Source organism: Trachemys scripta, chromosome 2 (assembly GCF_013100865.1).
Source record: "Trachemys scripta elegans isolate TJP31775 chromosome 2, CAS_Tse_1.0, whole genome shotgun sequence".
NCBI classification, from domain to species: Eukaryota; Metazoa; Chordata; order Testudines; family Emydidae; genus Trachemys; species Trachemys scripta.
Window position 1 is genome coordinate 118,824,444 of NC_048299.1, and position 15,982 is coordinate 118,840,425.

The 15,982-nt window shown below is 42.4% G+C and overlaps 1 long non-coding RNA gene across 2 annotated transcripts in view; it reads right to left on the minus strand.

The window, feature by feature from the left end:
• Positions 1–15,982, minus strand: part of LOC117872732 — a 55,322-nt gene that overhangs the window by 6,528 nt on the left and 32,812 nt on the right. For both annotated transcript variants that reach the window (XR_004644571.1, XR_004644570.1), the window contains exon 5: positions 5,783–6,032. This is a non-coding gene — a long non-coding RNA (uncharacterized LOC117872732). The remainder of the gene's footprint in view (positions 1–5,782; positions 6,033–15,982) is intronic.

A 15,982-nucleotide genomic window follows, 5' to 3' on the forward strand; every position in this document is an offset into this window, starting at 1 on the left:
AACCTTCATATTTCACCCATGATGCCTTTTTCATGTTAAATTATTTTGGGGGGTCAAGTGTTTCCCAAATTTCTGTAAAACCACATTCAGATTTATTTCTTTCAGTCTTATTTTGCAGCCCATCCCTCTCATTCCCCCCCCAGACATACACACACAACACAACACACACACACACACACACCAAGGTGAATGTGTTATAAATAAACTTTCTATGCTGCTTCTCCCACCATATGCATGAACAATGATGGGCTTTTCCTCTGATTATATAGCCATTAAGTAAATCACAATCATTGTTCAAATTATTTTCCATTATGCCACAAAATTCTCTGTGAAGTTTAAATGAGAATATGGTCCACTTGCTTATTTTGTCTGAGTTTTAATCAGTCTGGTACCAAACTATATTTAGGAGGCAGCCATGTTGAGTGTTTCTGTTATTATTCGTTATTTGAGTTACACAACAAGTAAAGGAACATTATCTCCACTAGGTAGAACGCTTTTACTACCATAATTATTTCATTATCATAAGAACTATTCATGAAATAAAATACTATTCTGTATGAGTAAGGGTGGCAGAATGTAGTGAAAAGTTTATGTGCCCTCCAGAATAAATTACTGCAACATGTTCTGATTGTACCTGCCCTTGAGGACCACTCAAAGAGCCTGATTCTCTTTTATACGAGAGCCATTTTACACCACTCCGGCAGTGAAAGAATTATACTTTGTCCTGAAACCAAACTGTCCTACCAATACGTATGTGTAGCTTTTCTTAACTCAAACAATGAATGCAAATTCTCTGCCATAGTTCAGCAATTTCAAATTTGTTGGAACAAATTCATTCCTGTTGTAATTCCACTGAAGGGAAAGAAATTAAATCAGGGAATAATTTGGCCCACCATGCTTAGGTGGGTTCTACAGAAGAATATGTGCAATATGTATAGACCAATGGCCCATAGGGTCTGCGTATCCTACAAAAGTTATATGGGATACTTCAAAGGAGGATACCGATAGGCACTAAGCTATGCAATTCTATCATTGGGGTACTGATGAGGAGTGGCAGGAGAGTATGTACTTGACCCCAGTGAGGTTTAGATTTTAGCTATAAAATACTATAAAATCTATAATACTACAAAATGGTTTAATGTAGAAGAATAGAAGGAAAAAACTACTGAAGCATGAACAATACGCGTAGGGACAATTATTGACTGAGAGGAGCTAAGCTTCTTTTTCCACTTTATTTTCCCACTACTATTGTTTTATCTAGTTTTATGTTACTGAACATTGATTTCTTTGGTCAAAACATTAAAAATTGAGTTCTTCAAATTACTTTTTCCCCAAATGTTTTGGGAGAAAACAGAACCTGAATCAGAATCAACACCTATCTGAGATCATGTGCACTTCTGTAGTTTGATGTGGTTCCAGCTATAGGATGTGATAAACCTGAATTTAGGACCACATGGTCTAAAAATCAAAATTCTAGCATGTCTTCTTCATCCCACAACACACCACAATCCTGTCTATGATCTCTTTAATAAAGCTGTAAATTCTGGGTTAATAAAAGAGTGCTGTTCTTTCAAAGGAAATGTTAAGTCACTGGAGCACCATATATCCCCCTTCATCTTAGCTTCCCCAGCTTCTACTTGCTAAATATTGTGCTAAAATGCCTACTTAATCTATAGCCTTCTATTTAGGCTATGACCTTGTTCAGCCACTGCTTATCCTGAAAGAAGACATATAGGAGTTACCATATCACAAGCTTTTCTTCAAACTTAAATACACAAATGTTTTGGCTATCTTATTTTCAATCAAATATACTGTGTACCCCTAATTGGTCACAGTAAAACAACTCTCTTATATCTTTTCTTTTCTTTAAAAAAAGTTTGAAATCATGAGTGATTTCTTCAGTAGATTGATACAAAAATACAAATTTATTTGGCTGATTGCTTCTGCTTTGTGTCTCGTTTAATTTATGACATTCCCTTATCTTTAAAGTTAGTTTTAAACTTAACATGCAAAATTACATAGCGTTTTTTCTCAGGTCTGTATATGAATAGGGAAGAATATGATAGTTAACTCTTTACTGTCAAACCATTCACAATGAGCAATTCAAAGATTATTAACATATACACTCTGGATTGCAAGGCACATTCCCAGCAGTATCTATTAGAGTTCAATATAAATCAATACTATTGTAAAATATTTCATAAAGTCTTTCTTTCAACTGCCTACTAATGTGAGGAATTCATCTAGCTTCCATGTTAGACAAGAAAATCAAATGTATTCTATACAATTCTAATACACTTCCCTGTCATTTAAAAATGGTGGTAAAGATTGTTCTTTGTGCAACATAAACATGATAACCTCTGTGCATTTGATACTTATAGGCAGCCACCTAACCACAGAAAATCAGATTAGATATCCACAGCAAATTTATTTAGCCCATGTGACCACATATTTACCCTTTCAAAGGACTATTTGATTGTTTAGCCTTATATAGATGAAATGTGTGAATTTTATCATTTAATTTAAGAATGTTTCACCATTATTATAAAAGAATTATTTGAAAGAGTAAGAGTAGAAATATTGCATGCTAAGGGCAAAATAAATTAATGTTGCCTATAGTGGGTTGTCCAACACAGAGTCAAGCATGAAAAATACATGCTTACTTATATTTCTGTTCATCTGTTAGGCTAACAGTTAGGCAACTTGAAAGAATCATTATAAGCAGATGCAGTACAGGGATGTTGCTTCAGAAACAATAATTCAGTGCATTGAAAAAGGTCTCTTCTAATAAATAGAAGAATCAAACAACAACTAAAGGAAACTAACCTTTTTATTTTGTACATACCTAAATCCCTATTTTCCTATTTTCCCTCCTTTGTTTTCCTCAATGTAACCTTGACACTAATTATGTGAGTTAAAATGTGGGTGCAAACCAGTCTTCTAATTTTTTAGTGCCATGTGAAGCAGTTTGCATTGTTCCAAGAACACTAAAGAAAACTGTTGACACTATATTTGATGGAAATGAGTGCTTGATTCCTATCAGAAGACCCTAGTATTGCCATCCATTTACTCAAGGTAACTAGTAGGAGTTAACCATGATTCATAGTATCAGGAGCACAGCAATTCTTTCACAAGTTCAGGCAAAAAAGAGGGTGGTGGTGGTTTTTTTTTACATTATGGATAATAATTTATCTTGATTTTGGCATCTTGTTGAGCAGCAGGTAATGCTGAACTATGATCCAGAATTTTACATCAAATGCTATATCTTTTAGACTAGATATTAATTAATTCTTATAAAGTGGGGCAATAGACTTTACAGTTGAAAATGGTTAACAAATTAATTTATGTTAATTTGATGATATACACAAGTGAATAATATTTATCAAAGCAAAAAATTTTAAATGCATTTCAATATATAGGATAAGCACTTTAGCTTACAAAAAAATCATCAAAATATAAAGCATGGTGCTTAAGTAAACTTTTCTACAGGTTTATTGTAAGCCTTTCCTTTTATCTCAGATTTGACAGGAATTCAGAACTTAATCAGCCTAGGGTTCAGGGCTGGAATCGTTTTCTACTAATCGGGTACCTGACCCAGTATTCTTTGCACTTCCAGAACTCCCATTTACTTAAAATGCATATTTTAGCTGTGATAGAAATTCCAAATCAGGTTTGTTTCTTCCAGGTCTCACAATTCTAATAAAACTGTATTATTCCATGAAAACTACTATTGGTGAATGATTATCTGATGTTAACAAATAATGTAGTCACTTCTTTGAAACAGACAGTAAAACCCTGTTTTCAACTGTAAACATCAACAGAAAATGTTTTAAAACTTGAAGTTATTTCACCAAGATCATATCCCTTATATTCTTGTAATTTTTACAATTTGAATTAGGGTAAAAAAAAAAAACTGTTGCAAAGATTTGCAGACCCATTTCTCTATTTAAATTTTCATCAAACTGTTAAAAAGAAATCTGCATTTCATTTGAGTGTGAGCACTGTGCACAGTGTCATCTCTAATGGAAAAGTCAGGTCATTTACTCAGGTAAGATGCACTTACTGCTGAAAAAAACATGATGATTTGTCTCCTTTTATTATATATTATTCTGATAATGCTAAATAATTAAGTTATTTAGAACCTAGGAACCTGTGACATTATGAAAGTAAACAGAGATGTTAATAGGAAAGGATTTGGAATACTTTTGCTTAGATTTTTACGATCCCTAAAGATTTCACAAAAGATGTTAACGTTAAAAAGACATCATAAAATCATTTTCAAAGCTCTCAAAGCTTCATTTGATTAAAGGTGGAAACAATTTGGATTATTTTGAAAGTAGACTATGGTAGTAGAAGAGAAACACGTGATTTCATTACACAGCAACATACATTTCCAGTTGTTTTGCAGCTGCGGAAACTGAAGAGGTTATTTCACTGTACACATTTATAATAATAGTATTGGAGAAAATCAGACTTGGCAATTTACATACAGAAATTTAGTGCTGTCATAGAATCACAAAACAAAGATGAAAGAGACTGATAAGGTCATCCAGTCCATCTCCCTGCTGGTTCAGGATGGATTGTTCCCTATGACATTTTTGCTAGTCCTTCATCTATCTAATTTTAAATATCCCAAGAGATACTATCTACTTCTTTTGGGAAACTGTTCCACAGACTGAAGCATCTCACTATCAGCATATTAGTCAAACTTTTTTTTTTTTGTTTGTTTTTCTTACTTTCATCCAAATTATACATATTTAGCTTTTTTACTCTTTACTTATAAATCAATTTCACTCCCTCCACCCTCAGCCTGATAATGTTTGCTATTCTTTTCTGAGCTGCCTCCAATATATTTTTGGTAATGTGAAATCCAGAATTTAATACAATATTCCAATTATGCTCACCAAAGTAGGACAGAGAAAGACTGCTCCAAGACAGAAAACAAACAGTAGGAATAAAAGGTACATTTTCAATATGGTAAAGGGTCAAAAATGCTATTCATCAAGGATCCACACTAGGATGTTGTCTATGGATGCTTTGGATATATTGGGAGAAGCTCTAACCACAACCTATTCTTTGGATCCTTGTCTTTCCACTAGGGTTACCATACTTAACAAATAAAAAAAGAGGACCCTCCACGGGGTCCTGGCGCCGCCCATTTCCCACCCCAGCTTCGCCCCAACTCCGCCCTTTCACCCGCCCCAACCCCGCCCCCTCCTCCCTCCCTCTCCCAGCCACACGGAAAGGGCTGCCCGAGCGCTACCAGCTTCACGGTTTGCCGGGCAGCCCCCAGACCCTGCGCCCCCCCTGCCAGCGCTTCCCCAGTGCAACTGGAGCCCGGGAGGGGAAGCACCCAGCCAGGGGCACAGGGTCTGGAGGCTGCCCGGCAAACTGTGAAACCGGTAGCGCTTAGGCTTCGGGCAGCCCCCTTGCCTCCGGACCCTGCGCCCCAAGGCGGGCACTTCCCCTCCCGGTCTCCGGCGGCGCAGGGTCCGGAGGCAAGGGGGCTGCCTGAAGCCCATAGCGCTCGGGCAGCTCGGCTCTTAAACAGAGCCGAAGAGTCAGGGGAGGAGCAGAGCCGCCGCGGGAGGGGAAGTGCCTGGCTGGCATTTTCCCGGACATGTTCGGCCTTTTGGCAATTCCCCCCGGACGGGGCTTTGAGTGCCGAAAAGCCGGACATGTCCGGGAAAAACCGGAGGTATGGTAACCCTACTTTCCACACTGGTGAAGGCCAGTGGGAAAGTAATGGGCCTTCTGGAAGTGGAGATTGTCAGCGCCTTACCTTTGAGAAGAACAGGGTGTTCTGAGAGAAGCTTGTGTCTAGCCTCTGCTCCAAAATCCATGTATTGGTCCTGACATTCAGTCTAATTATTGAACAGTGTTCCATTTTCAGATCAATTATGGAGAAGATTGTGATGAGATAACTTTCACAGTATCTGGATACCTCCTATTTCCTTGATATTTGGCAACTAGGATACTGATCTGGATATGACAAAGAGACTACTCTCATTGCATTGACTGAAGATCTTCTCCTAGTTATGGATAAAAAACAAGGGTAAAAATTTAAAAAATACCTAAGTGACTGAGGAGCCTGAATTTAATTTTTAAATGTGACATAGGCACTTAAAACCAGATACTTAAAGGCACACCTCTACCCCGATATAACGCGACCCAATATAACACAAATTTGGATATAACGCGGTAAAGCAGTGCTCCGGGGGGGGGGGGGGCAGGGCTGCACACTCCGGCAGATCAAAGCAAGTTCGATATAACGCAGTTTTATGTATAACACGGTAAGATTTTTTGACTCCCGAGGACAGCGTTATATCGGGGTAGAGGTGTATTTGAATGCCTGAAGGTGCAGATAAGAGCTTAGTGGGGTTTTCAAAAGTACTTAAGCACCTAAATCCCATTGATTTTGCAGATAAGATTTAGGCTCCTACGTAGAACTGGTCAAATATTTTTCATTAAGGTTTTCTCTCTCTCGCTCTCTCTCTCTGTTGAAAAAGGTCAAAACAGAAATGTTTCAATTTCAACAAAATTTCCTCATGCCCAGGATAGGATTGCTGATTACAGAGAGATCCCACCCAGCCCCACAACATCCAGTAGCTGGGTAGTTTGGGCAACCATCTGTGATGTGAGAAAGAAAAAAAAACAGGTTCATCTCACTGCTCCAAGCAGGGATTTGAACCTGGGCATCCCCACACCCAGGGTATTCGCTGTCCTGTAGTGAAGTAGCCACTCTCTTCCACAAAATTTTTTTGGAAGGTCTTATTTTTGTTCTGATATCTGAGAGGAACAAAACCAATTTTTTAAACCTCAAAAATTTTCATGAAATGGAATTGCTATTTTCCAACCAGCCCTACTCCTAAGCTCTTTTGAAATATTTACATTTTAAAATATTAAGTCTATCAGCTGCCTTTGATACCACAGATCCTGAGTTGATGTCAACAGATTTTGGTCCACGGCACTGGATGAGGATGCTTTTCTATAGCTTTTTTTCCTTTCTGATTGAAGAAATCTAGAGGGTAGCACTGAGCAATTGCCAACCTGTTGTCATGACTAGATGTGAGTGAGTTGAGCTCTATCTTGAGAAGACAAAAGGTGATGATGGTTGGCTGGAGAAAACAATTGGAGGATTTGGCTAAGGTTATATTGGCCCTTGTTTGACAGCATATATTCATCAGAGGTAATGAAGTTCACTACTTGGGAGTTAGGTTCACTACTTGGGAGTTAGGTTCCCAGCTGTTTTTACATGGTCAAATAGCAACAGATTTGTTTCTTTCAAGAATTTTCTATAATAGACTGGAGGAGTTGCTGAATTACTTAAAAATCTGTACATATCCAAAGGAAATGTACTTAGGGCTATAAGTTTCACTTTGGAAAACAAAGAGATGGAGAAAATATATTGAAATTTTGTCTAGTCTGGAAAGCTGTGCATGTCCTCTTCTTTTAGTTATTATTAGCAAAGCCCTCAGAGATCATTTTCTATTTGTGATCAGAAATCCAGAATTAAGGGACTATCTGATGAATCTTGTTTACAAACAGAACCCATTTGAGAAGGGTTTACAAACAGAACTCATTTGAGACTATTGTTTACAAACAGAACCCCTTTGTCTGGCTGGACTCAACTCCTGTAAAATATTCACTCCTCATTGAATATTATGCAGGAGTTGAGTCCAGCTAGAGAAGTGGGGAAGTTTGAGGGAACACCTTTGTGATGTAAAGGAAGGAAGGACCAGTCCATATGCAAGGAAGACAAGAGTCACTACACCAAGGAAGAGATCAATAGGTGGAAGGGACCTATGTTGTAATTCCTTGGGAGCATCACATAAATCAGATGATTATTTTTTGTTTTCTTTTTAATAAGATGAATTGCTGGAGCTGGGGTAAGATAGGCTATGTAGCTTGTGCCACAGTTCAGGCAACTGCACCTGTATTCCCCCTCTACAGTCTAGCAAGGGCACCGATATTAGGCTTACAGCTCCACGGCTATTGTCTCATTTGGGTGGAGACCCGCATCTCTCTCTCTCTTCTGACCAGGGGTATTTCCAGGCTGAACAGTTCCCTGTCTATACTGTGACCTCTCCAGCAAAAGACAGGTTACCTAAGCAGGCTTGTTTTGCTATCTCTTCAGAGATTCTTAACATTGTAAATTACCACAGTTAATCTACCACATAGCTCTTCCTAAGAGAGCATATTTTATTCTTAAAGTGAAAGCATTACAGATAAAACATATTAAAAACTAATAAAACAGCCTACACACATGCTAATAAGCTTACCAGAGATCACCCTAACTCCAACATGGGTGCTGGCAGGTGAACAGGGCCAGTTCCAGCGTTTTTGCTGCCCCAAGCGGCAAATAACAAAAAAAAGCCATGATCGGCGGCAACTCTACTGCCGCCGCTTCATTCTTCGGCGGCAATTCGATGGCAGGTCCTTCCCTCCGAGAGGACAAGGCCCTCCGCCGAATTGCAGCCGAAATTGCCCCTTTCTGTTGGCCGCCCCAAGCACCTGCTTGCTGCGCTGTTGCCTGTAGCCGGCCCTGCAGGGGAACAGTCCTTCAAACCCCACACAAGAGTTTTTCTGTGGTTGCAAGTTCATAACACCCTTTCCTCGGGACAAGAACCCAAATCTTATGAGGCATCTGTGATCAATGAAGGGGAGGGGGTAGCTCCCTTTTATGGACACCCACCCAGCCAGTTATCTATGAAGTCCCTCTTGGTGGCAGTTCTCTGCTTGCTTTACCTGTAAAATGTTAAAAAAAGACCCCAGGTAAAGGAAAGGGAGTGGGCACCTGACCAAAGGAGCCAATAGGAAGGCTAGAACTTTTTAAAATGGGGAAAAAACTTCCCCTTTGTGTCTGTTGTGTTCTCCAGGAAAGAGGAGAACAGGGAGCAGTTATGCTATGAGGAGCTTTAAGCCAGGTATGATCATAAATCATCAGATCATACCTAGAACTATTTATCTGGAACTCCCAAATGTGTAAGTAGATCAGAAATGTTTAGAAAGATGCAATTCTTTATTTCTGTTTATTTCTTGGCTTGTGGACTCCTCTGTGTGAACCCCAAATGCTTTTTGTTTTGCTTGTAACTTTTAAGCTGGACCTCAGTAAGGTTATTCTTGATGTTTAAATTTTGTAAGTGGGTTTTTTAAATCTAGCAAAAGCCTAAGTTCTAGATGTATTTTCTTTCTTTTTCCCCTTGAGTCTGTTGATAAAAGTCTGAGGAGGAGTCATTTTCACTCAACTAAGCAGTTATGATAGTTTGGAAAAAAAGTGCCTATAAAACTGCTTTGTTCTCAAACTGCAATGTCACTCATTACAATATGAGGTACTGTGAAGTCCTTAGTTAACATCTCATGCACTTAAAGTTTGAGTGTAAATATGAAGTCAAATTCTTGGTCCTATTGTAGAAAGCCCTGACAATTGTGGCTATCTGGGGGCAAACAGAAAGAGATTTGTTCAAAACATTTATCTAAACAGCTAGCTGCCATATATATTGTGAAGAGCAAAACAAGTTTAAACATTAATAGCTAAATCTTCACATCTAATCTGTGGGCCACAAATCAGAAAAACAGCTCAAATTAAGGAGCTGTGCACCAGCTTCATGCCAATGTTTTCAGTCACCCCAGGATGGACAGAATGGGTGTACCATTCCATTGATACAGGTGATGCTCGCCCAATTAGAGCCCAAGCCTACCGGATGGCTCCTCAAGCCAAAACTGCCAATAGAAAAGGAGATCAAGGACATGTTACAGATGGGTGTAATCTGCCCCTCTGAGAGTGGATGGGCCTCTCCAGTGTTTCTAAGAGGTTTGTGCATATGTTGTTTAATTAGCTGATTACAACTAACAGCTGATTTCTTTTGTTTTCTTTCTCAGCTCTTTCCTGGTGGCAGTGGGAGGTGAAAGGGCTTGAGGGTACCCCACAGGAAGGAATTCCCAAGTGTGCCTTTCTAGTTTCAAAAGGTTTTTTTGTATTTAAGTGGTGGTAGCATTTACCCATCCAAGGTCAGAGAGAAACTGTAACCTTGGGAGTTTAATACAAGCCAGGAATGGCCAGTATTAATTTTAGAATCCTTGCGGGCTCCCACCTTCTGCACTCAAAGTGCCAGAGTGGGGAATCAGCCTTGACATGGTGGCAGAGCAGTGACATCATTTTGTACCAGAAGCACAGTCCTCAGGATTTTAAAAGGATACATTTTTCCTTTTGGTTGCTTGAAAGCCAGGGAGGGTTTTATTTTATTTTATTTTGTTTTATTTGCTGCCTGAAGGGAACGGGTATTCAAAGGGTTCAACCTACAAGCCAGGGAGTCCAAAAAGCAGTTTATTTTTTTTTCTAGCTTTGTGGCAACGAAATAGCTAGGCTAATGTAGGGCAGCCCTGTGCATGAGGTTGAGGTCAAGCACCGAAACTTTAGAAAAACCAGTCATCCCAAAGCAGCACGCCATGGAGAAGACAGGCCCAGATCAAGCCCAGACATCCAGCTCCATGATGGAAATGAAGGGAGGGGACGGGGGAACAAGGACTTCCCAGGAGGGAAGGGTCATCCCTCCCCCGACCGAGATCCATGTGCCAAGATGGAGGGATGCCCTTAACCAGACCGAGTTCTGACGGTGGAAGATAGAGATTTCTTCCTACAGATGATGTGCTTGGAAGTGGAGGACAAAAGAGAGGCAAAGCGATTGGAGGTAGAAGTGGAGTAGAGGAGACAGGCAAAGCGCTTAGAGGCAGAAATGCAGGCGAAGCACTTAGAAGCAGAAGTGGAGGAGAGGAGACAGGCAAAGTGCTTGGAAACAAAATGCTTGAAGTTGGAAGTGGAAAGAGAGGTGAAGTGTTTAGAAGTGGAGAAAGAGCTGAAGCACTTACAGCTGTAAAGGGCTCACCTGGATCCACCAGATAACCCTAAAAGTCCTTCTCCAGGCACCGCTCCCCATTCCAAGAAATTCCCCACATACAAGGTAGGTGATGATATAGAGGCCTTCTTAGAAAATTTTGAAAGGGCCTGCCTTAGGTACAACATTGCTACAGACTAGTATATGGTGGAACTGAGGCCACAACTCAGTAGACCCTTAGCAGAGGTGGCAGCTGAAATGCCTAAAGAACACATGAACGAATACGAACTTTTTAAATAAAAGGGCAGAATTAGAATGGGGCTAACACCCAAGTATGCCTGTTGGTGGTTGAGAGCCCTAAGGTGGAAACCAGACGTGGCTTTTTTCCTCACAAACCTACCACATTGTAAAAAATTGGGATGCCTGGATATAAGGAGCAAGTGTTAAATCTCTCGAACATCTGTCTCTCCTAATGCAAATGGAGTAGTTCTTAGAGGGTGTTCCTGAGGAAATAGAAAGGTATATGCTAGATGGGAAGCCCAAAACTGTAATTGAGGCAGGGGAGATTGGAACCAAATCGTTGGAGGTGGTGGAGAAGAAGAAAGCTAGTAGCAGTTGGTGCGGATACCAGAAGGGGCAACCCGAGATGACACCCCACTATTGGGGTCAGCCCAAAGCCCCATCTCATAAAGAGGAGCCCTCCACAGAGCCAGGGAGACCCCAGATGCCCTCTCGTCCCACCACCCCACTCTCCAAACACCCACCTTGCCCCAGCCCACAGTCAGCTGGGTGATGCTTTAAATGTAATGATTTGGGGCACGTGAAGGCCAAGAGTACCAGCCGACTGCAACCCATCACCCCGGAGTCCCACTGAGAGCCTTCAGGCCCAGATGCCTCACAAATACCCCCAGAGTGAAGGGAAACTGTGAGTGTGGGCAGGAGGAAGATTACTGCGTGAAGACACACTGGAGCACAGGTGTCAGCTATCCACCAATCATCGACCCTGGTGGACCCCAAATTCATCGACCCAGAGGCCCAAGTAATGGTGCAACCCTTTAAAGCCAACTCTTTTAGCTTGCCTAAAGCCAAGTTGCCTGTCCAGTACAAGGGCTGATCAGGAATATGGACTTTTGCAGTCTATGATGATTATCCCATTCCCATGCTGCTGGGAGAAGACTTAGCTAACCATGTGAAGCTAACAAAATGGGTGGGGATGGTCACCTGCAGCCAGGCTAAACAGGCCTCCATAACTAGCTCCATTCCTGAGCCTCCTACAGGGACCCAGCCAGAGGTGGTGGAACCAGACCCCAAACCCGAGTCTATGGCAGCAATTGTAGATCCACTTCCTGGAACCCAGCCAGAATCAGCCCAAGGATCAGAACTGGTGGAGCAACCAACACCAGAGCCCGTGCTTTCAATGCCACCAGAGTCAGGGGAGCCAGCACCAAAGGGCTCCACAAAGCCTGCACCTGCTGCACCAGCTAAACCGGCACAAGAGGCTTAACTGGAGCCTGAAATACCACCTAGTGCACCAGCAGAAAATGGTTCACAGTCAACAGAAACAACCCCATCACCTGCATCGCTTCCAGTGGGACCAAGCTCAAGTCCACAACCCTGCGAGGAACTGATGTCTCCAGCATCAAGGGAGCAGTTCCAGGCAGAGCAGAAAGCAGATGAATCATAGAATATCAGGGTTGGAAGGGACCTCAGGAGGTCATCTCATCCAACCCCCTGCTCAAAGCTGGACCAATTCACCACTAAATCATCTCAGACAGGGCTTTGTCAAGCCGGGCCTTAAAAGTCTCCAAGGAAGGAGATTCCACCACCTCCCTAGGTAATGCATTCCAGTGCTTCACCACCCTCCTCGTGAAATAGTGTTTCCTGATATCCAACCTAGACCTCCCCCACTGCAACTTGAGACCATTGCTCCTTGTTCTGTCATCTGCCACCCCTGAAAACAGCCAAGCTCCATCCTCTTTGGAACCCCCCTTCAGATAGTTGAAAGCAGCTATCAAATCCCCCCTCATTCTTCTCTTCTGCAGAATGAACAATCCCAGTTCCCTCAGCCTCTCCTCATAAGTCATGTGCTCCAGACCCCTAATCATTTTTGTTGCCCTCCACTGGACTCTTTCCAATTTTTCCACATCCTTCTTATAGTGTGGGGCCCAAAACTGGACACAATACTCCAGATGAGGCCTCATCAATGTCGAATAAAGGGGAACGATCACATCCCTCGATCTGCTGGCAATGCCCCTACTTATACAGCCCAAAATGCCGTTAGCCTTATTGGCAACAAGAGCACACTGTTGACTCATATCCAGCTTCTCATCCACTGTGACCCCTAGGTCCTTTTTTGCAGAACTGCTACCTAGCCATTCGGTCCCTAGTCTGTAGCAGTGCATAGGATTCTTCCATCCTAAGTGCAGGACTCTGCACTTGTCCTTGTTGAACCTCATCAGGGTTTTTTTGGCCCAATCCTCTAATTTGTCTAGGTCCCTCTGTATCCAATCCCTACTCTCCAGTGTATCTACCACGCCTCCCAGTTTAGTGTCAGCTGCAAACTTGCTGAGAGTGCAGTCCACACCATCCTCCGGGTCATTAATAAAGATATTAAACAAAACTGGCCCTAGGATCGACCCTTGGGGCACTCCGCTTGAAACCGGCTGCCAACTAGACATGGAGCCATTGATCAATACCCATTGAGCTCGATGATCTAGCCAGCTTTCTATCCACCTTACAGTCCATTCATCCAGCCCATACTTCTTTAACTTGGCGGCAAGAATACTATGGGAGACCATATCAAAAGCTTTGCTAAAGTCAAAGAATAAAAACATTCACTGCTTTCCCTCATACACAGAGCCAGTTATCAAAGGGAAACCCTCAAGGGAGCTTGGACGGCGGCATGGAGCAACCTACTGTCTCTCAGCTCTTCTAATAGGTCCAGGTTTGTTATAGAAGGAGGACTATTATAATAGGAGACCCTTTCTGGTGGTCACAAGGAGGACTGGCATCCTCAGAGACAGTTGCTAGTTCCAACTAAGTATAGAGAAAAGGTCTTGAGCTTAGCCCATGATCACCCTAGTGGCCGTGCTGGGGTAAATAGAACCAAAGACTGTTTGGAGACGTCATTCCACTGGGAGGAAATGGGCAAGGATATTTCTACCTATGTCCAGTCTTGTGATGTGTGCCAGAGGGTGGGAAAGCCCCAAGACAAGGTCACTCCCAGCCACTCCCCATCATTGAGGTTCCATTTTAGTGTGTAGCTGTGGATATTCTGGTTCCTTTCCCTAAGAAGACACCCAGAGGAAAGCAGTACATACTGACTTCCATGGATTTTGCCACCCGATGGCCAGAAGCAGTAGCTCTAAGCAACACCAGGGCTAAAAGCTTGAGCCAGGCATTGATAGACATTTTTGCCAGCGTAGGTTGGCCCTCCGACATCCTTATGGATTTGGAAACTAACTTCCTGGCAGGGACCATGAAACGTCTTTGGGAAGCTCATGGGGTGAACCACTTCGTTGCCACCCTTTACCACTATCAAACGCATGCCTAGTGGAAAAGTTTAATGGGACTTTGGGAGTCATGATACATAAATTCATGAATGAGCTGTCCAATGATTGGGATCTAGTGTTGCAGCAATTGCTCTTTGCCTAAAGGGCTGTACCACATCCCAATTTGGGATTTTCACCCTTTACACTCATTTGTGGCCATGAAGTTAAGGGGCCATTAGAGTTGGTGAAGCAGCAATGGGAGGGGGTTACATCTTCTCCAGGAACTAACATTTTGGACTTTGTAACCAATCTGCAGAACACCTCAAGGACGATCTAGCCCTTGCTCGAGAAAAACCTACTGGATGCTCAACAAGAGCAAAAGGCCTGGTATGATAAACATGCCAGAGTGCTTTCTTTCAAAGTAGGTGACCAAGTCATGGTCCTGAAAGTGCTCCGAACCAATAAGATGGAAGTGTCGGGGGAGGGGCCATTTACTGTCCAAGAGCACCTGGGAGCTGTTAATTACCTCATAGCATTCCCAGACCCTACTCTAAAACCTAAAGTATACCATGTTAATTCTCTAAAGCACTTTTATTCCTGAGAAATCAAGGTTCTCCAGTTTACAGCCCAGGAGAGAGACAATGCTGAGGGGCCAGAAGGAGTCTTCTATGAAGGAAAGAGCAATGGTGGCATAGAAGAGGGACCTTTCCATGACCCTTCAGCAAATCCAGAAGCTGTGCACCAGCTTCGTGCCAATGTTTTCAGCTACCCTAGGATGGACAGAATGGGCATACCACTCCATTGCCACAGGTGATGCTCGCCCAATTAGAGCCCAAGCCTACTGGATGGCTCTTCAAGCCAAAACTGCAATAGAAAATGAGATCCTGGTCCTGGGGGATTGGTCCTGCTTTGAGCAGAGGGTTGGACTAGATGACCTCCTGAGGTCCCTTCCAACCCTCATATTCTATGATCAAGGACATGTTACAGATGGGTGTAATCTGTCCCTCTGAGAGTGGATGGGCCTCTCCAGTGGTTCTGGTTCCCAAACCAGATGGGGAAATCTGTTTTTGTGTGGACTACCGTAAGCTAAATGCCATAACTCACCCAGAAAACTATCCAATGCCATGCACAGATGAGCTATTGGAGAAACTGGGACATGCCCAGTTCATCTCCACCTTAGACTTAACGAAGGGGTACTGGCAAATGCCACTAGATGACCTCACCAAGGAAAGGTCAGCCTTCATTACCCATGTAGGTTTGTATGAATTTAATGTGCTCCCTTTTGGACTGCGAAATTCACCTGCCACCTTCCAGAGATTGGTAGATAACCTTCTGGCTGGATTTGGGGAATTTGCAGTCGCCTACCTTGACAATGTGGCTATATTCTCAGATTCATGGATAGAACACCTGGAACACCTCGAAGCTGTCTTCCAGCGCATAAGGGAGACAGGATTAACTGTTAAGGCCAAAAAATGTCAAATAGGCCTAAACAGGGTAACGTACCTTGGACACCAGATGGGTCAAGAAACTATCAACCCCCTACAGGCTAAAGTAAATGTTATCCAAAATTGGCCTGTCCCTAAGTCAAAAAAAGCAAGTCCAATCCTTCTTGGGCTTGGCCAGGTATTACCAATGATTTGTACCACACTACAGCCA